Source organism: Lepidochelys olivacea, assembly GCF_965140295.1.
Source record: "Lepidochelys olivacea isolate rLepOli2 genome assembly, chromosome: 2".
NCBI classification, from domain to species: Eukaryota; Metazoa; Chordata; order Testudines; family Cheloniidae; genus Lepidochelys; species Lepidochelys olivacea.
In genome coordinates, this window is record NC_140412.1 from 118760430 (window position 1) to 118783034 (window position 22605).

The 22605-nt window shown below is 40.2% G+C and overlaps 1 protein-coding gene across 2 annotated transcripts in view; it reads right to left on the minus strand.

Annotated features, from left to right (window-relative positions):
* Positions 1 to 22605, minus strand: part of FARS2 (phenylalanyl-tRNA synthetase 2, mitochondrial) — a 367678-nt gene that overhangs the window by 275432 nt on the left and 69641 nt on the right. The window lies entirely within an intron of this gene.

Below are 22605 nucleotides of genomic sequence, written 5' to 3' on the forward strand. Positions count from 1 at the left end.
CCTTCCACTTTATATCCTTTAAAACTTGACTCTTGTAAGTGCTCTAAAATCCGAATGGTTACTTGGACTGCTTTGAAATTTGGTGTGCCTCATCATGAAGGTGCAAGATGGCATTAGCGATCCAAATTTGGGGGTCAACTGACCAAAGGTTTCCCAAGTTGCAAACCCTCTCCTCTGCAAAAAACAAAACCAAACCAAACCAGTTCTCTTCTGCTGCCCTTACTGTTGATCTGAGAGGTACTAATAACTAGATGAATCTCAGACCTCGTTGAGATGGATGTCTGTGAATTCACCCTTCAATTATCACAGAATCATAGAACTGGAAGGGACAAGTATTAGATAATACTTAGTCCTGCCTTGAATGCAAGGGATTGGACTAAGTATTATCTAGACCATCCCTGACAGGAGTTTATCCAACCAGCTCTTTAAAATCCCCAATTATGGAGATTCCACAACCTCCCTAGGCAATTTATTCCAGGGTTAACCACTCTGACAGTTAGGAATTTTTTCCTAATGTCCAACCTAAACCTCCCTTGCTGCAATTTAAGCCCATTGCTTCTTGTCCTATCCTCAGAGGTTAACAATTTTTCTCCCTCCTCCTTGTAACAACCTTTTATGTCCCATGTCAGTCTTCTCTTCTCCAGACTAAAACAAACCCAATTTTTTTCAAATCTTCCATCATAGGTCACGTTTTCTAGATCTTTAATCATTTTTGTTGCTCTTCTCTGGACTTTCAACAATTTGTCCGCATCTTTCCTGAAATGTGGTGCAAAGAACTGGACACAATACTCCACTTGAGGCCTAATTAGTATGGAGCAGAGCGGAAGAATTACTTCTCATGTCTTGCTTATAATACTCCTACTAATACATCCCAGAATGATGTTTGCTTTTTTTGCAACAGTGTTACACTGTTGACTCATATTTAGCTTGTGATCCACTTTTTGCAGTACTCCTTCCGAGGCAGTTATTTCCCATTTTGTATGTGTGCAACTGATTGTTCCTTCCTAAGTGGAGTACTTTGCATTTGTCCTTATTGAATTTCATCCTATTTACTTCAGATTTCTCAAGTTTGTCCACATCATTTTGAATTTTAATCCTATCCTCCAAAGCACTTGCAACCCCTCCCAGCTTGGTATCGTCCGCAAACTTTGTAAGTGTACTCTCTATGCCATCATCTAAATCACTGATGAAAATACTGAACAGAACCGGACCCAGAACCAATCCCTGCGGGACCCCACTCATTATGCCCTTCCAGCATGACCATGAACCACTGGTAACTACTTTCTGGGAACGATTTTCCAACCATTTATGCACCCACCTTATAGTAGCTCCATCTAGGTTTTATTTCCCTAGTTTATGGGAGGGTCACGTGAGCCAGTATCAAAAGCCTTACTAAAGTCAAGATATACCACATCTACCGCTTCCCCCTTATCCACAAGGCTTGTTACCCTGTCAAAGAAAGCTATCAGGTTGGTTTGACATGATTTGTTCTTGACAAATCCATGCTGACTGTTACTTATCACCTCCTTATCTTCTAGGTGTTTACAAATTGATTTCTTAATTATTTGCTCCATTATCTTTCTGGGTACAGAACTTAAGCTGACTGGTCTGTAATTCCATAGGTTGTCCTTATTTCCCTTTTTATACATGGGCACTATATTTGCCCTTCTGGAATGTCTCCTGTCTTCCATGACATTTCAAAGATAATTGCTAATGGCTCAGATATCTCCTCAGTCAGCTTCTTGAGTGTTCTAGGATGAATTTAATCAGGCCCTGGTGATCTGAAGACATCTAACTTGTCTAAGTAATTTTTGACTTGTTTCCCTATTTTAGACTCTGATCCTACCTCATTTTCACTGGCATTCACTATGCTAGACATCCAATTGCCACCAACCTTCTTGGTGAAAACTGAAACAAAGAAGTCATTAAGCATTATCATCATTAAGGATAAATTAATCACATGCTCCCACCTAAGACAAAAGGAGTTTTGGACTGATTGACTGGAGGTTGCTACAATTTGTGAGTCATGTGTGGCCATTTTATTTTGGGGCGGATGTAATCCAAGTCTTTGGGGAAATGTTATAATGAATGCTTCCTGGGAGGAACGCGGTATTAGGGAGTGGAGGAGTGGGGAAATAGAGGGAATGGGTTTGGATCTGCAGCAAAGGGAGGGGGGCTTTGGGAAGTGGGATAAATGGCTGGGTAGTAGGGGAGGGGAAAGAGCTTGTACATTTCAGCAACTGTGGGGGTAGCAGAATAAACGTATGTGTACTGAGGAATACTGGGGCATTGATGAAGTGGTAGAGTTAACTGTGCAATCTTAACTGTGCATTTCTGGTTTTCATAAGTTTGAGTTTTGCTCAACTCAACCTATTGCAAGGAGATGATATACCATCAAGCAACCTTAGCTCTGCATTGTCATTTTTTGCCACTTAATTATTAGTTCAGATGTAACATTAAAACATGTTCATGAACCTCTTAAAATGCATAAATTCAACCATCCAGGAGCTCTGCAGTTTGATGGGATGCCTGGTGCCCAAGTCAGTTTGTTTACTCCTTCCAAGGGAATCACATACAGTTGCAATAATTGAACAGGGGTGGGGGGGGATCTTTTGTATTGGCATATGTGAAATTGATTAAATGTAGTTCCTGACTGGCAAGCTGCCATACTGCAAAAAGGCACCATTAGGATATGCACTAATTAGCATCCTTGCTGGCATGTTCCACAGAAGACTGATCTGCGCATAGTTCTTGTAGCAGTATCATTATTTCACTAAGGCCCCAAGCATGTGCCTTTTTTTTTTTTAAACTGATATAGTTATATCGGTACAAGTCCTAATGTGGATTCAAGTTATATCATTACAAAAAATGCCTTATACTGGTATAGTTATTCCTGGTATAAGCACATTTTTTACCAGTATAACTATGTCCACATTGGGGGCTTGTACTGCTTTAATTATACAAGTATAAGTAAAGCAGTGCAAATTGTGTGTGAACAAGCCCAGGGAAGCCAATTACTGAATAGGATGGAGAATGACCTACAGTCTCACCCATTTTAGTGCCTATTCTAAACTTTTATGACAGAACTTCTGCATCAGATCACATGGATATATTTTAATAATTTCACATACAACATTAACACATCCAAGCTGCAGCCATGTCATGTGTGTTTACTCTTTCACAGTAGATTGTGAAAAATAGACCATTTTATTATAACCTGTCCACTTAATCTTACAAGCAAAAGAATAAAGGTTTGGTTTAGTGATGTGATGAACAACTGTGTGTCTACCTTGTGTGATGACAAGAAGTCTTTCTATTTAATTTTGAAAGCCAAATATATTGCATAATCATGGAGGACAGATACTGGAAGAATGTGTATGTATCAATACAGCTGGCTAATTCAGCATTAAAAAGGAGGGAGGAATTAGGTGATTTAAACATATGGCATGATGGCTACTAGTCAGATCACAATAGGCAGCAGCAGGAAGTAAGTCAACATCAGTAACCTCAGGTGGCCAGAAGATACTAATTATTAGACAAAATAAAAGTGGGGCTAAATTTCTTTAAAGTCTTTTTATAGCATTGATCAACATGTTTTCTCAAAGTTGACCAGTTTAAAACACTTATTTAATTAACCTTACGTATGAGATTCAATGTTTGTGTAACAGTATTAAAGCAAAAAGCTAAATAAGAGTTTAGTAATGTGTGACACTGCACCCCATATTCTTCATAGTGATATTATGATTATGACATAGTTATGGTGTATTTTATGCAAGATAAGTCATTGAATAGGTCATTGAAAAGGTTGTGTATTGCTGAGTAAGATTATCCTATTTTTATGCATATCATTTTTATATCTGAAGCTATGAATATCGACTACGTGTCTGTATTTCAAATGTAGTTATACCTGGGTACTGCCCACTAGGCAAGTTGCTTTCAGTCTAGAAAGCTGGGTGGGGAAGGGCCTATTCAGGGCAATGAGCCATTAGGAAAAAACAATAGGCCTTAGGAGAAGCGTATCTCCCACCTGGGGAGCCTTCCTGAGAACGCTACAGACAGCCTCCGAGTAATGCCTGCTATGACTCTACAAAGACATGTGATGTGATCACATGTCTCTAGACTCCATCTTGGGATGTCTGTGTTTTTCCACAGACTGGTCTGGGAACCAAGCTTTGGGAACAAAGGGTTCCCACCATATGCAAAAGCTATATAAGGCAGGGAGTGACATAATCTGGAGTTCTTCACTCCCCACAGAAGAAGACTTGTAGAAACACCTGACTAACAAAGACTGGACTGGGGGAAGTGCTGGACCCAGGCTAAAGGGATTTTTAGCCTGTGACTGAAACACCTGGGGATTCCAAGCTGTAAAGGAAGTCCACCTTGCCCCTTAAGAATCTGCCACCTGCTTGTATAATTTCTTGGGGTGAGAATCTGCTATTCATATCAAATCTATTTAGTATATTAAGCTTAGTTTGCATTTTTGTTTAGTTGCTAGGTAATCTGCTTTGATCTGTTTGCTACCACTTAATCTATCTTTTTATAGTCAAACTTGTTTTTGCTTTATCGAAACCAGTGTGTGGGAATCATAACTCCGAGGCAAAAAGCTGTTGCATATTCCTCTCCACATTGAGGGAGGGGGCAAATTTTATGAGCTTATGCTGTGCAATTCGCTGTGCAGTGTAAGATGGTATAATTTTGGGTTTATATTCCATAGGGGGTGCATGCCTGAGGAGCTGTGAGCAGCCTTCCTATGCAGGGGCTGGTCAGAGAGCCGGCTTATAACTGCAGCTGGGTGTACCTCTACGTATGCTGGTTTAAGTACAGGCTGGAGGGCTTTGTAGCTTGTCACAGTAGTACAGTGTGAGATGGAGCCAAGGCTGGTGGTCAGGGGGCTCAGTGGTACCCCAGTTCCAGGTGGCACCCTGGGGGGAACCTGTCACATGTTTGAATTTATATTGTTTTAAATCCTGACATCTCCTTGTCTTTCCAACAAACATGACACAGATAACATGGTTCTCAACACAGTATAAAAACCTGGGTTAGATAGATTTCTGTCCATCTAATCTAAGGTGCCCATCAAAATAGCATCCTGGTATAAGCAAAATTACACACATTCAGGCCCTGATACAGCGAGGCATATAAACATGAGAGGTGATAATGGAATCCTTTTGTCTCAGAGTTCATTAGCTCAGGATACAGTTAGTAACAAGTTTACTTGAAAGCGATACCTTCATTATACTGTAATTTGTTTCCCAGCAATACATCCTGTGCTCTGACTGGCTCCTTATATTTATGACCACCCTGTCACAGCACTTCTTCGCAGTCCACATGTCTTCCTCCCTACTCTGCTTTACCCTTGGGGAAGGCTTAGTCTCCATCACCAAGAGAAACTCCTGTTTAACTAAACTGTAATTAGAACATGCGGCTAGGTGGGGTGACTAGGTGGGAGAAGGGCTCAGAAGTTGAATTAGCCATGCTTATTGTGTGCTTACGAAAAGGGATTTCTGAGGTCAGACGCCAATTCTAGTGTCAGGGATTTACGGTTGCCAATCAGAATGAAGGAATTTACATTATCCACATATGGTTATAGAATTTTTTTCCAAGCAGCTGAATAGTGATTATGCAAATCCCTGTGTTAAGATTATGTAATAAGTACCCTCCACCAGTGAGTACAAAAAAACCCCAGCATTCTGTGTGTATGATGTCTACACTGCAGCTGGGTGCAAGCCTCTCAGCCCAGGAAGACAGACTCGCACTAGTGGGGCTCAAGCTAGTGGCTAAAAATAGCAATGTGGATGTTCTTCAGAGCTCAGGCTCTGAAGCCTAGGGGGTTGTATGGGCTTGAGAGGCCAAGCTTCCACTCAAATTGGAACATCCACATTGCTATTTTTTAGAGCGTGAATTCAAGTCCCACTACCGTGAGTGCATACCTTCCCAGTTGCAGTGTAGACATACCTTGTATGGTCAACAAATAACCTGAGAACTGCCATTTATTCATAGTAGAGAGTTGTACAGTATCCCTTGTTCTAACTGAGTGAGAATTCCATTTCAGCGTATTCACTAAACTCGAATGAATCTAAGTTCCTTCTGAAAACACCACTTAAGAATATCTACCTGTCACTTGACAAGAAAAAAAATTGATTTACCAACCTTGACAATAACACTATAAATCAGTGGTTCTCAAACTAGGGCCTCTGCTTGTTCAGGGAAAGCCCCTGGTGGGCCTAGCCAATGGGGGCTGCAGGAAGTGGCGCACGCAAAGGGATGTGCTGGCCACCCTTCCTGGAGCCCCCATTGGCCTGGAGTGGCAAACCGCTGCCACTGGGAGCTGCGATCGGCCGAACCTGCAGACGCAGCAGGTAAACAAACCAGCCTGGCCTGCCAGGGGCTTTCCCTGAACAAGCAGCTGTTCTCCCTAGTTTGAGAACCACTGCTATAAATAAACAAGCAGCTGTACTCTAAATCCACTTACCAATATCGAAGCATTTTCATATTTTTTAAAATAGATTATTTTATAAAATGATGGATTAGCAATAACATTTATCTGGAGCTGATGCATCAACAAGAAAACTTCCTGCCATCCCAAGTAGTTTCTGACACAAAAAAACTTGTGCAATCACACCCAATCTAAGCAGCGTCAATCACTGAGAAGATGCATAAGCCAGTGTGTTAATAATGGAGTACTCTATGCTGCTTACTGACAAGCTTTTGGTTTGGGAAGAGAGCAACAAAAATCATTTCAGATAGTAAACCTGCTCAGCTTTCTTAATCTCTGGAAGCTTCAGTCTTCATTCCTCCAAATACAACAACTTTTTAATTTTTTTTTTTTTAAATCTAGCCAAAATGTTTCTTTAAAGGAAGACTAAGTATGTCTCATGGAATAACATAGAAAAAGCTATTATGTTCAAAGGGTACCAGACTCATAATGATGGATTTCAGGTTCATAATGCTATAATTCTTCATTTCTTTAACAAACTAAACCTTTTCAAATACACCTGTGGATGAAATTTGCTTTTTGTTTCCCAATTAAAGAAACAGGTACATCTGTTTGATAAATTTGTCTTGAAATGCGTACTTTGATTTTGAATTGACTGAGTAAGATGGTAGTTCCAAACATTTTATTTATTTATATTTAAAATAATAAAGAAGCCTATCCAAGGCCCTAGGTGCTCTAACATAATTATTGTGACCCAGGGACCTCTTTATGCTAACTGGCAGAGGGCATAAAGGGTACATAAGGGTTACAGAGACCCTCATAGTCTGGACTTTACAGCTCACCAAACAGTGTAATGTAAGGTCTCTAATGAAAGCCTATGTCATACTGGTCATCACAATGATTGTGAGATGTATGTACAGCTGATATCTGAGTTATGTAACTGTACAAAAATTATGTTCTTAAAATGTAAAGTGACACCACCGAATTGTTCCACCAGAAACATTTCTCTCTCTGGCTATGTGTAAAGTAACCTTTATAATGGACACCCATTTACATACTGAGTCAAAAGCTAATAAAGGGAAGTCAAATCAGCATGAAAGCAGAGAGGGGAAAAAAATTAAAGGGGGGTTATCCTGTTCGCAAACTAAAATTATGATTTGGGGGACTATTTCTAGGGGGCAGATGAACCCCCTGTGGGTTTGTTTTTTTTTCCAGTCTTGTAGGACAAACTGCCAGCAAGCTTGATCTTACAAGAAGAGGACTCAACCAAACTGGCTGCAAATGCTGGGGAAAGAACTTGAGGAAGCTATCTTGTAGGAGACAGGGAAATGCCTTGTTAGTTAAGTTTACTCTCTAAAAAGCATGTTATGATGTCATTTAATATGTTACCATTTGTTTCCATCTCGCATGCCAGTTTATTTGAATCTCTCTATTCTTTCTTAAATTTTCCTTTTGTTTTATAATTAAGGCCCTACTTGAATCACAGGATGATTGTCAAATAATTGCAGCTGAATTGCAGATAAGTAATAATGGACCTTTATTATTTGTGGTAATTTGGAAAAGCTAGAGAAGACCTATTTCTTTAAGAAAAATTTGCTGGAATGATAAACAAGTATTATGCCTGCTTTTTTTTAAAAACCCAGACATTTCGCTGCAACTATTACAGTCATTAATGCATGGGGATGACCGCAGGAGTCCTGCTGCTGTCAGCTCAGATAACTAGGGTTCTACTGTACTTATGGGGGGAAAAGTATAGTTCCAAACCTCAATGTATGCAAAATTCTGGATTGTGTAAAGTAATTAACATCAAAATTGTGGTGAAAGCTTAATATTGTGGGATCCACAGTATCACATATTAAGTAGGGCTTTATTTATAACTTAACTCAAGTGCTGTACATAATACAGGGACAGCACTCTAAGGTAAAATGGGTAAGCTATTCCTTTGGAAACAGAGGATCTGGGATTTCTGTACGCATCCAGTGATCAGGAGCTAGATACCACAGGGGGATACTTTGAAAGGACTTGAGAACTGAGGTGCATTTATTGTCAACTTGCAAGGCAAGGACAGGACTAGCTGTTTTAGGGAGCTTATACCTAGCTAATATGAGCAGGACTCCCTTGTGCTGGAGGGAAGGTGGTAACAAGATGAGGAGGCTCAGCCTACATGCCCCGAGAAGTGTGAAAATCATACAATATGTACACTTTAAATTAAACCTCAGCTGCACTGAAACAAGTTCCACAGGAAGTCGGCCAACCAATCACCTGTAGCACTATTTCATCTAGGAAGCACACCCTCAGCCTTCTCCAAGACCTTTATCAAACAGGTGTCTTCTGCAGAGTCAACAAATTTTGGCTATTTTGGAGCAAGGGGTGGGTTCAAAAATCTTGCAGCCCACACAGAACACCCTGTGTTATAATAAAGGGACTCCAGTTTGGATGCCCCTGCTGACCACAGTGTGCCCCTACTCACCCTGGGATGCGGAACAATATTCAAGTTCAGCAACAATTATTCAAGTTGGGGTGCAACACCATGCCCTGAGTGTCCCTAGCCTCTGTTTGTCAGAAGCTGGGAGTGGACAACAGGGGATGGATCACTCCATGATTGCCTGTTCTATTCATTCCCTCTGAAGCACATGGCATTGGCCACTGTTGGAAGACAGGATACGGGGCTAGATGGACTTTTGGTCTGACCCAGTATGGCCACTCTTATGTTCAATTTCCAAATGAAGCCTATTTTTAAATCAGTCTTTTTATCCACTGTACCTCACGATAAGATATTTTATCCAAGACATGAAGCACCCATTAGAGAGAATGTCCACTGAAAACATTTTTTTCATGTCACTGCTCCTCCCCTTCTGTTCCCTGTCCCTTCTCCCCCAATCAGGAGATGCCACTCATGTGGATAAGAATGCATAATCCAAGTCCTGCCAATCATGACTATTGATTACATTTAAGTGGTAGCTCTACATCACAAAATTGGCATTGACTGGAACCCTTATTGGCAATCTTAACAGAGATGCCCTTGATTGAGTGAGCATGGAAAAATAAAGAAGTTTTAACCCCTTAAGAGCGTCACTCCAGAAAAAAATCTGAGGACATTAAGAAATTTGTCCTGCTACTATTTTTTTTTTTTTAAACTGGATGGTATGGCTTGGACAATACCAGCCAGGCCTGCTCTCCACTCACATCTGAGATTTACTGTGTTCTTGGATATTGAGGTTCTTTGACCAAGTGGGGTAGCAACACCTCATTCCCATTATGAAAAAGGTAAGTTGAAATATTCACCTTTCCTTATTCCTGTCATGCTTCCAATCAAATGAACAGATTAACAAAGATAGTAACATTGTTTAAAAAAGACTTAGAACAAAAAGTAGACTTCCATGGGGCACTCCATGTGGTCCCCAAACAATGAGGGTTGGAGTCTCCAAATTCTAAATTTCCTCACTAATAACTCTATATAACTGTTTTGAGCCTCCTCCTATAACACACTGGATGGACATCAAGACGACATGTCTCAACTGCCCACACTTCGAGCTGACACTCAGACAAAATTAACAATAAGTATGACTTACTTTCTCCTCGACAGGCTTTGCTCTAAGGATCTGGAAAAGAAAGCTGATGTTGATGAAGGGCTGTATGAATATGAAGTGGCACAAAATCTCATCACAATTCAAATAGTAGCAGTTCATATATCCCAGCTTTTCCAGGGTAATACCTTCAGTTATTCTAGAATATATCTAATCATATACCCATTTTAGCTACTGGTATTTTCAAATGACATGCTTTGCAAAACCTCCATGTTAAAACATGAATTTCACAGAAAACTAGCTGATAATCAGAAATCAAATATTGGGAAGCTTCCACTGTAGAAACGCCTCTATTGATAATATTTAAATGTCTGACCTCCCTTTTCTTCAGTTCAAAACTCATTCATTTTCCCAACTGGTATTTAGGAAGGGGTGTGGGGGGGGGAAGGAAGAGAGAATCTGAGAAACAAACCATGTTTCACATCTACCACTATCAGAGACACACAGATCAAACTGCTGATGAGACTACCTAATCCCCATAAAGTTAAATGCCATTGATCCTGCCACCCATTCACGTTGCTCTCAGGAATGTGGCCAGCCGGCAAAGCCCCCAGTATCATCAGCAGTGGGCTTGTTCCAAACCTCAATGTTTTTAAAACTCTGTTAAACAAATTTTTTTTTGTGTAATAAAAAAAAAAAACCTATATATGCTGCTAAGTCCTTTAACCTACTTGTCAAGGGTCTTCTCATAAAATCCTGCTGTTGGAGCTATACAGGATAGTTGTGTTGCCAGTTAACTATGGCAGATAAACTGCTTATTGCCAAAAAAAAATGAAAATGTACAGACTTCCTCCCCATCCATAACCTACTGTCTTGAAAGAAACCCTGAGGCCCCTAGTGTATGTAAACATTAATCTGATGAAAGTCTGAATTGACTCAGGACCCAATTCTTTGACACCCTTTTTACACTGGAGTAAATCCACAGATTTCAGAGAAGTTATTCAGGTTTGCATTGGTGTACTGCATGGGAAAACAGAATGAGGTCTGTACGTTTTAATATGGGGAAAACAAGAGGAGAGAAGAGAAAATAGGTATGTAGAAAATATAATTGTACAGAGAAGGCTAGTTGGATGTTCCCATCTATTTCAATCTATAAAACAAAAACAGAAGGGAGGTTGGCTAAATTAGGAGACAACACATTTAAAACGGATAAAAGGAAATTACTTTTTCATATGATATAATTAATAATAGCCATGGGATGTAATAACAATGAAAATCTTCATAAGATACCAAAAAAAAGTAAACTTTTCTATAAATAAGAATAGCATCTGTAGTTATATTACCTGGGATAAGAGTTTTCATGCTTCAGAGTATACAAACCATCAGCTGGGGTCAGGAAGTAATTCTCCCACAATTATATAGAACTGCACAATTAGGAGCAATACATAGATGCCAACTCTCCCTCATTTGGAGAGAGAATCCCTATTTTTAGCAAAGTTTTAAAATTCTCCATTGTCTTAGCAACAAATTCACCATCTGCTCCAATACATTTCAATGGAGACTACAGATGTATCCCTATTTTTTCCCTCCAAATGTCCCTATCCATAGCCTTCAGATGTTAGCATCAGTGTGCTTTATGGGACTTTGACCACTGATGGAGCTAGGATATTGAACTGGAGGAACATGTCTGTTCCCCATCAAACTTATACAAAACTTAGTATAATCGAGAAAAAATACTTTGAATTCTTTAAGACATGTAATTTTTAATTAGCATTTGTTGTCAATTGAAATGTTTTGTGATACTGAGTTTGTATTATTTCTCTCTGGTGGCTAAATTACCTGAAATCTAGGGGGGGTTTAAACAAACATTTCAGTATGTGTAGAATTGCACACATTGATCCCTGTACATAAAGGAGTGCATCCCTCTTTCATTTTTATGTAAAAAAGTATGAATACGTCTTTGGGGATCAGATTTAAAAATGGTCAGTTCTAGCCTTACTGCAGTTATGCTAATGTTGCTAATCCAAAGAGTTTGCAAATCACATGACAGAGGGGAAAAAATCATGAGATTTTATATATAGATTAAAAAAAAGATAGGAGGAGACATCTTCTCTGAGCCCTGGACTACACTACCTTTTTACGTTATACCGACTGAACTCCTGGTGTAGAGAGCACTATGTCAGCGGGAGGGCTTTTCCCATCGACATAGCTACCGCCTCTCAGGGAGGTGGAGTACCTATGCCAACGGCATAGGTAGCATCTTCACTCAGTGCTACAGTTGCAGCAGTGCACCTGCACCACTGCAATACTGTGAGTGTAGACAACACACTGAGGTCCTTTTTTCAGAAAAGGAACAAACCATAATAAATTGTATTTAGTTTTTTTTTCCCCCTTCTCTGGGAGATGCCTTCCAATGAAACCCCACTACACACCAAACACCTCCTTCCCTCCACCCCATAGCTGGCTGCACACTGTTTGGAACAGAAACGGTCTCTTCTAGACTCTCAAACCCATCATTCTCTCTCCCTCTCTCTGTTATAAAAGAAACAGATTCCCAAGTTGGATTTTTTACTTTTTCATGTTGGTGTCTTAACAAGATCTTCAGTACAAAATGGCCACATTCATCTCATGGTCCACTGTACTAATAGAAAACATGCCACACTAAAGAATGCCTGATTAGACCTTTATTGAGGATATCATCCTATTTGCAATCTTTCATTTCTATAGTCTTAGATTTTAATTTGTAGTATTAAAGATCAAAAATGAACATTGTGTTGTCTTCGCAGCCAGTACTGCATATTTTGTCTAGATCTTAAAAAAAAAAGTTTGCCGCTGCATGAGTCAGAACAAAAATAGTTAGTGTATTTTACACTCAGAATTGAGGTACATTAGCAGAGCCTTACAGTACTCTAGTTCCTATCACATCTATTACCTCCCTTCATAAGCATTAATTCATACAATACTTTAGGCAAATATTAAAAAATATTAATGAACATATTAGAATAAAAACTGCAAATGTGCTGTGTCCATGACTTTCATAATTAATTTTATGTGAATATTTAAAGTTTTTAGAATAAGAATGTACTTGGAAAATGAGTAATTATGGAAAACTTCACAATGGAGCTGGTTGCATGACCATCTTGAAATCTCAGCTCTCTCTCCTCTTATATAAAAGAATCACTCATCCAATCAGGGAGCAGACATAATGCCATGTGACTTGGGTGATCGTTCACACACCAGGAATAAGGATTAGCAAATAAAGACATAACTGAACCAAATAGTTCTCCATCATTATTATTCTGACTAAGATATTTGGGAAGAGTGATGTGAATGTTTCACTCAAACAGCAGTACTATTCGAAATTTGCCTTGATTACGTTTGACATGAGTTTGTGAAAAAGAGGTGGTTCATTCAATCTTTCTTATCCTGTCCAAAATGCCCATTCAAGCTGAACTGAAGCTTTTTGCAAACATGCTTACTCTCTCTTGATATCACAAACCATGGAGACCATTAGCTGTGTATTTTAAATTCAAAATGCCATGGGACCTTTGGCATTTCCTTTATCTGACTGCTTCCAGGTAGGAGGAGGACAAACCACAGTAGTGCAAGTAGGGTGGTACTCTCCAGTATGCAGTACCGGCAAAAGATTTTTAGGAGGTACGGGATACCGGAAAGACTTGGGGCTAGCCCCACCCCTTGAAGGAGCAGACCACAGCTAGGGAGGGCATTCATTCTTATATGGCTTTAACAGGCTTTGTTTAAGTTGTTAGCATACGTATTGTGCTGTTAAATTGGTCAGGAGTCCTCAAGAATGGAGAGGGGGACGGAAGGTGTTTAAACAGTGTTTTTGATTCCATTTCTTCCTATTGGTCTGAATTATCCATGACATTCATACTGTATCACATCAAGTCCAAATCATTAGAGGAATGCCCCTGCTTCCACTGACCAGAGGATGTTTGGATTCTGACATCAGCCCGGTTCTGCAGCCTGATGGGAATCAGATGTTGTCCCCAGTGTACGTAGAACTCTTCTTTGCAGCCAAACTAGTCCAACATGCATTTTGTTAACTGGAACTGGAGCAGCAAAACAAAGAAAATGCTTCTTTTCCACCTTTATGGGTGAGAGAACTATAAGTGAAGATTATAATGCCGGACACTGATGACCTTAAACCAGCTGCTTCAGGAATCTGCCAAGAACTTGGCTGAAAATAAGTTCCTCATCTTAGCAATGGAGCTAAGACTTATCATACATCTGCCCACCTTTATTCGAATGTCACTCCTTCGGATCTGACAGCTCAGGCATTGTCAGTTTCATCTAGAACAATTTACAAACTTGGAACCTAATCCTGTAAACCCTTAATCATTCGATCAATCCCATTGAAGACAGTGGGACTATTTGCATGACTATGGACCACTTTTTTGGTAAGAGTTTCAGGAGTCTGTTCTGTTCCTATAAGGAAAATTGAATCTCCCATTGAAATGCAATGTTTGGGTACAATATAACGCAGTTTAGGATACAGTTCTATTTAAAATCTATCTTTTAATAAGTCATACATATGCTGAAATGGCTCCTCACTCAACTCCCATATAAACAGACTGAAATACTACATATTTGGGGGGAAAGTGAGTAGTTAAGCATGTTGATGTTTGTATATACAAACACCCATTTCATCACTGTACTGGAAAAATATACCTGAACTTAATTTTCTATAGAATTTGGAAAAATATACCTGAACTTAATTTTCTATGGAATTTGAAATAAGTTTAACAGCCCCAATTGTTTTCTGTGTTAATCAGTGTGAACCTGAAAAAAATTACATGCCTTCTAAGAGAAAAGAATCACTTATTGAAAAAAAAAAATTCCTTCCAACTGGTTCAGAAGAGGGTTACAAGACACATACATAACCTCATGAGCAGATGGCGGAGAGGATACTCTCCCACATTATGACCAGCAAAATAATAATAAAATCTCAAAGAGGCAGAGGTTCACAGATTTGCAAACTTAAAAACCTGTGCTATGCTTTAAACCACCTCAGCACATACCAGGTTTATGAACATTAAAAAGTTAACTGCAAAGGAACACTGAAAACCATTAATCTGAATGTGTACCAGCCAGTATGCCCTCTCTGACTAAAGGTGCACACCGGAGCAGCTAAAAATTAACCTTGCCCTTTTATTCTAAACTGAGTCATGTCACTGGCTCCATCTCTGTTGTTACATAACAGATAACAAAACTCCAGTGGGACATGGTGCTGGCACATAGGGTCTCAGATACACGCTGTGATTTTTCAGAATCTCTTTTGGGAACAGTCACGTAGGTGAAATAGCTGGTACTTATGAGCTATAAGAAATAGCTGTTATTTCTGCTAATAGCTGCTATTTCTATGCATGTATATACATCTTGGTATCTGAAGTTATGAATATTAGCTATGTTAACTGCATGTTTGCTTCTGTGGTAACGGCCACAAGGTATTTAGCTAGCACATGAAGGGACAAGTCAAGTTGAATGGCCCATTAAGGAACACTTAGCTCACAGTGGACACTGGAAAACACCTGTCTTCCTGTGAATGTTCTAACTAGAATATGGGTGGGGCGTGATGGACATGTAGCTTGCCAATATGACTCCAAACACCATCTTTCACAGTAAGAACAGATTTTCCTTTACTTGGCACAAGCTAAAAGGCTGCTCTGGAAACATATCCATTTTGCCTCTTTCCTGCTCTGGCCTCTTTCCTCCTCCAGCCTCTGGACTATGAACATATACTAATGGAAGCATTCTAACCAAGGGACTGAGGACTTTAAGGTAATCTGGAGCCTTCATATTTCCTTGATCCTTTGTAGATGGACTTATGAGATGGATATGGTACAGAGACTGTTCTAGCCTCATTGATTGCTGATTTCTCCCTTGCAATGGACAAAGATCAGATGTCTGATGACTTTCTCACATGAGTCAGCAGCCTTTGATACCTGTGGTATAAACAACATAGCCCTTGCTTGAGTGGTTTTGTTCTTTCCTCTCCAGATGTCAAAGCCTGTTCCCATTGAGCTCAATAACAAAACTCCTTTTGATCTCAATGGGGACAGATTTGGCCCCAAGAGATCAGAGAATGTGATTTTGATCGATTGTCTCTGGACTAATAAGCAGTTCTAATACATGTTCTGCCAGGCTGATTTTGATTGCCCTCCTGTATATCGTGCTGAGGAAAATAATAAAACAATTTGGGCTGTAGTTCTATCCAGATGTACATGGCACACACAGTTCTATGCATCTTTTCCATCAAACCCAGATGGCACAGCATCTTTGCTTTCCTAGTGCCTGATGGAGAGCAATACTTAGAGAAAGGTAAGCTGGCAGAAGCTTAGTTTGGACATAAGGGAGGCACTGATAGTGTGGTAAGGGAAAGTGGGGTGACTGTCCTTCCTATTCTTCTTTCATTTAAGAAGTTTTCAATTTGGGGTGCTGCTGGATCCTCAAGGATACGTGGAAGTACAGGTGGCACCAGGGGCCCAAAGCATCATTTTACAACTGCATCTGTTTACCAGATGCAGTTGTCTAAAATTTTAGACAGGTAAGGGGGGTGTCAGAGGGGACAGGGAGAGCTTGGGGGCCCTGGGCTGGGGAAGAGTCACATGGAGGGTCACGTGGCGAGATCACGTGCACTCCCTTGTGTCCCTCCCATGAGTGCAGTACCGTGAAGAAATGATTTCTGCTTGCACCACTAACAAAACAATGACTGGAAACCTGAAAAGCAAAGTAATATGATGAACTGGCTAGTGTGTTAAATGTGTATCATTGCCTGCATGAAATCAGATCTACTCAACCCTGCATCAGAGACCTTACTTCTAAACTTAAGGGTACATACCCAAGCTGGTCTTAATCAACAGCAGAGGAGCTGTAGCAGGACAGATGAGTCACTAAGCGTGTAGCCAGGGTCTGGAGCAGGCTTGTATAGCCCATGCTGCTGTGGCTTCATTGCTATTAGTAATCAAGCTAACTAGATCAAAGCTAACTCAAAGTGTGTCTACATATGCTGCAGTCTGGTGTCAATTGCAGTGCACACATACCTTATGAGCTAATGAAGCTTTTCCTTTAGCTTAATTTGTAAGATCTTGTGTTCTAGCAGCAGGAAGAAGTGGATTCTATCCTCAATACTGTGAGGTTCCTATTGGCCATGGTGTGTAGCAGAATGCCCTAGGGCAGTGACAGCAACCACTGGCATCCATGCTGCTTTTGTGGACTGTGGTAGAATTTATATATGAATGCCCAGACATATAATATATTTTCCCCTCACTTGTAACACCACTGCGTTTTACTCTTTTTCAAACTGACTACTCCTGTGTATTCATCTAGGGAGTGGGGACTCTTGAGCTAGCAATTCTAAGCCAGAACCTGGAACGGTTAGCGCCCTACTGAACACAATGAAATCACTGAATTATTTGTTGGAATTAGAAGTCTCATTTTATTCTTGTGATGAAGTTTGTAATAAGTGTTACGTATTACAATGAACTGCGTCAATTCTCATAATGAAATTCAAGAATAAAACAAAGTATTCAAATTCTACAAGGTGAACTCTGCGCAATCTTCCTCTCTACCAGCCCTCCCACAAAATATGGACACCTACACTTTCTGCTACTCTGAAGGTCTCAACACAAATGTTTCAGGGAGGGAGGGAGGGAGGGAGAGAGAGAGAGAACGAACATCTTTTCCAGGCAAGTTGGTTAGCACATCGCTATAATCATTAATGAACTGGATGTTAACATTCTGTGATAACAGATCAATCGTTCTCCTGAGAAAAATGGTGAAGAAAAGGGAAAACAGGGAGAAAGTAACATTCTTATTAAAGGCTGCAATGAGGTGAATGGTAAATGGTATGGGGCTTTTCTTTCTCACCCTTCCCGACATAAAAACAAAATTTAAAATGGCTCTGACACTTGGAGAGATTGTGGAGAAAGAAATGCCTTTTTCTGTATCTCATGGGAGTGTCCAAATGGTCAAATTTTGGATCCTCATTTCAATGTCTGTAATCATGGGGTCTAGGATCTTGTCTGACTCTGCAACTTTCAGTCATATGTCTAAGGCTTCCCATGATATAAAACTATCAATTGAAAACCCTAATGCTTATTGTTCATCTCTTGGGAGCAGCAAGATGCTCCATACCTGTCTACATGATATAGGAAAAACACACAGCTACAGTTCTAAGTGCAATTCTCTACAGTAAAACAATATTTATCAGTGCCTGCTAAAGGAGCAACTTCCAGTTATGAAAAACAATGGGGAAAAGTTACCATTAGTACAAAACAAAAAGGTCTTCAAATGTAACCCTGTACAAGATATCTGTGAATTTTAATTCCATTATTAAGCTCATTCAGGAGAAAACCAATCTGAAAATGGGTGCTACATTTCTTAAAGGAACCATTCTTAAATTATTTTTAGCCCTTAAATTCATTAACCAATTTACTCAGTGTCAGAAAAAATTCATTCTGGACTCAAAGAGTAAGTGTGGTAATTTTGAGGAGGATATGCTGTATTTTTCATACATAACTAAGGCCTGGTCTACACTACAGAGTTAGATTGATGCAAGGCAGCTTATGTCGACCTAACTATGTAAGTATCTACACTAAAATTTCGCTCCTTTTGACAGAACTGCCCCGCTATGCCAACTTAATAACTCCACCTCCGTGAGAGGCGTAGAATCAATGTCAGTGTAGTTAGGTTGACGCAGTGTTAGTGTAGACACTGCATTGCTTACATCATTTGTTACTGGCTTTTAGAAGCCATCCCACAATGCCCCCACACTGACAGTACAATCGGCACAAAAGCTCCTGGTGAGGACGTGCACCATCGACACAAGGAACAAAGCGTAGACATGCACGAGCGATATAATTACTGCGGTGGCTGTATGTTGATGTAAGATGGAATGACTTAATTTTGTTGCGTAGACATGCCTTAAATGGTTAATCAATTCTTTAAATGTTAAGCTCAACTCAACCCAACCTTGACTGTGCAACTGCAAGTGGCACTTCCATAATGGAAATATATACTTTTTACACGTGTCCCCACCCTATATGCACACATTTTATATTCATTCATATTACCTCCTCAGCTAAGCAACCCCAATCACTATTCTTCTCCAACAAGCAAACCCTTTCACATATTGGCATCCCTTTTAATAATCTATTACTCATATCAATATATTACTTATCAATGGCACTTAAGCATTCAGTGTGTAAGCTTTGCCAGTGAAATATATAAACTCAGGAATCTCAGACATTTGCTAAAGACTCGCTGACTGGCATTTTTGCGCCCTGCTGAGCTTACTGTATAAGCATCACAACAAGCTTGTATCAGTGTCAGCTGTACAGAGCCATCCTTAACATAGCTTTGAGCCGAGACCATGCATAGCAAATTTCAGTGCAAAAGGAATTTTTCTGAGAAAGTTAGAAGCAACTGAAAAAAAGGTGATGGTTAGAACAGAAAATGCATTTCAATTTCAGCTGTAACAATTACTGCCTTAAATTACTGACATGTTGAGCGTGTGACTGCAACAAAGCAGTTGGTAAAAAGATGTTCACAACATGGGTTTGGCCTGGATGAATTCAATTATGTAGGTCACAAGTAAAGCTGGTTGCTCTTCTTTCTTATTTTTTTAATTTCCGAAGACCATCTCATTTTGCTAGTTTTCAAATAAGATCTTTTTTCTTCATTTTTCAAAATTTCGTGTGGGTTTTTTATTGTATTTTTCAATTTAAAAAAAAATCTGACTGTTCAAAAATGAATTTATTTCAAAATCAAAACTTTTCATCTAATTTTGTCAGTTCTGAAAAACTCTACCATGTGACTAGGCTGACTAATCAAGATTGGAAATACAAAAAAAAAAAAAAAAAAACAAAAAAAAACCCCCACACCCTGAAATTGAAAACCATAAACCAAAAAAGAAGGTTTGAAGTAAAAGATTTTCATGATTTTTTTTAAACAAAAAAATTGGTTTTGTTTAAAAAGAAGTATTTACTAAAATTCTAGTTGTAAATGAGTTATTATACAGGTCATTCGAAGACAGTTTTGATAAAAATCTTTATACCATGCCAAGCTAGCATGTGTATGTCACATATTTTACAGAAACAACTATATTAGAAAGGTTTCAGAGTAACAGCCGTGTTAGTCTGTATTCGCAAAAAGAAAAGGAGTACTTGTGGCACCTTAGAGACTAACCAATTTATTTGAGCATAAGCTTTCATGAGCTACAGCTCACTTCATCGGATGCATACTGTGGAAAATACAGAAGATGTTTTTATACACACAAACCATGAAAAAATGGGTGTTTATCGCTACAAAAGGTTTTCTCTCCCCCCACCCTACTCTCCTGCTGGTAATAGCTTATCTAAAGTGATCACTCTCCTTACAATGTGTATGATAATCAAGGTGGGCCATTTCCAGCACAAATTCAGGTTTTCTCCCTCCCCTCCCCCCCCGCAACAAACCCACTCTCCTGTTGGTACATACCAATCCACAGAGACCTCCCTACCAACACTACAAAAAGAAGGCTTCTAGGTGGACTCCTCCTGAAGGTCGAAACAGCAGACTGGACTTCTACATAGAGTGCTTCCGCCGACGTGCACGGGCTGAAATTGTGGAAAAGCAGCATCACTTGCTCCACAACCTCAACCGTGCAGAACACAATGCTATCCACAGCCTCAGAAACAACTCTGACATCATAATCAAAAAGGCTGACAAAGGAGGTGCTGTCGTCATCATGAATAGGTCAGAATATGAACAAGAGGCTGCTCGGCAGCTCTCCAACACCACTTTCTACAAGCCATTACCCTATGATCCCACTGAGAGTTACCAAAAGAAACTACACCATCTGCTCAAGAAACTCCCTGAAAAAGCACAAGATCAAATCCATAGAGACACACCCCTGGAACCCCGACATGGGATATTTTATCTACTACCCAAGATCCATAAACCTGGAAATCCTGGGCGCCCCATCATCTCAGGCATTGGCACCCTGACAGCAGGATTGTCTGGCTATGTAGACTCCCTCCTCAGGCCCTACGCTACCAGCACTCCCAGCTACCTTTGAGACACCACTGACTTCCTCAGGAAACTACAATCCATCGGTGATCTTCCTGATGACACCATCCTGGCCACTATGGATGTAGAAGCCCTCTACACCAACATTCCACACAAAGATGGACTACAAGCCGTCAAGAACACTATTCCCGATAATGTCACGGCTAACCTGGTGGCTGAAATTTGTGACTTTGTCCTTACCCATAACTATTTTACATTTGGGGACAATGTATACCTTCAAATCAGCGGCACTGCTATGGGTACCCGCATGGCCCCACAGTATGCCAACATTTTTATGGCTGACTTAGAACAACGCTTCCTCAGCTCTCATCCCCTAACGCCCCTACTCTACTTGCGCTATATTGATGACATCTTCATCATCTGGACCCATGGAAAAGAAGCCCTTGAGGAATTCCACCATGATTTCAACAATTTCCATCCCACCATCAACCTCAGCCTGGTCCAGTCCACACAAGAGATCCACTTCCTGGACACTACAGTGCTAATAAACAATGGTCACATAAACACCACCCTATACCGGAAACCTACTGACCGCTATTCCTACCTACATGCCTCCAGCTTTCACCCTGACCACACCACACGATCCATTGTCTACAGCCAAGCTCTGCGATACAACCGCATTTGCTCCAACCCCTCAGACAGAGACAAACACCTACAAGATCTCTATCAAGCATTCTTACAACTACAATACCCACCTGCGGAAGTGAAGAAACAGACTGATAGAGCCAAAAGAGTTCCCAGAAGTCATCTACTACAGGACAGGCCTAACAAAGAAAATAACAGAACGCCACTAGCCGTCACCTTCAGCCCCCAACTAAAACCCCTCCAATGCATTATCAAGGATCTACAACCTATCCTGAAGGATGACTCAACACTCTCACAAATCTTGAGAGACAGGCCAGTCCTTGCCTACAGACAGCCCCCCAACCTGAAGCAAATACTCACCAGCAACCACATACCACACAACAGAACCACTAACCCGGGAACCTATCCTTGCAACAAAGCCCGTTGCCAACTGTGCCCACATATCTATTCAGGGGACACCATCACAGGGCCTAATAACATCGGCCACATTATCAAAGGCTCGTTCACCTACACATCCATCAATGTGATATATGCCATCATGTGCCAGCAATGCCCCTCTGCCAGGTACCATGGGCAAACTGGACAGTCTCTACGTAAAAGAATAAATGGGCACAAATCAGATGTCAAGAATTATAACATTAAAAAACCAGTCGGAGAACACTTTAATCTCTCTGGTCACTCGTTTTCTGATCTCAAAGTGACTATCCTTCAACAAAAAAACTTCGAAAACAGACTCCAACGAGAGACTGCTGAATTGGAATTAATTTGCAAATTGGATACAATTAACTTAGGCTTGAATAGAGACTGGGAATGGTTGAGTCATTATAAAAAGTAACCTATTTCCCCTTGTTTATTCCTTCCCCCCTCCCCCCCCACACACTGTTCCTCAGACGTTCTTGTTAAACCCTGGATTTGTGCTGGAAATGGCCCACCTTGATTATCATACACATTGTAAGGAGAGTGATC